The sequence below is a fragment of the Vigna radiata genome, unplaced genomic scaffold, assembly GCF_000741045.1.
Source record: "Vigna radiata var. radiata cultivar VC1973A unplaced genomic scaffold, Vradiata_ver6 scaffold_212, whole genome shotgun sequence".
NCBI classification, from domain to species: Eukaryota; Viridiplantae; Streptophyta; class Magnoliopsida; order Fabales; family Fabaceae; genus Vigna; species Vigna radiata.
Window position 1 is genome coordinate 290,851 of NW_014543432.1, and position 366 is coordinate 291,216.

Here is a 366-nt window from a genome sequence, read left to right on the forward strand (position 1 = left end):
CCACTAGGATCATCTGCTGAATTTTTGCATAACCATATATAAAGTCGGCTTCACCCTGAATGTAACAATCTTGAAAGACATGACATCGCAAAGATCGCATAAAGTGTCTTAATAACCAATAAACCTACACCTACTGAAGAAATATTTATCTCCAGACAGTGTTGTTGATGGAAGACCATCAAGGAACTATATTGGACCTCTTACTAGAGCCATGGCTAAGAAGATTCAAGAGGAAGAAGGATCACCTATCATTTTGCTTCTATGGAAGGTGACTTATACTAATCCTTCTTCTCTAAACTAAAACAATTACACTTTGTGTTGTAGGGCCTAAAATAAAGCTTGGAGCAGCTTGAGCAGCTTGAAACA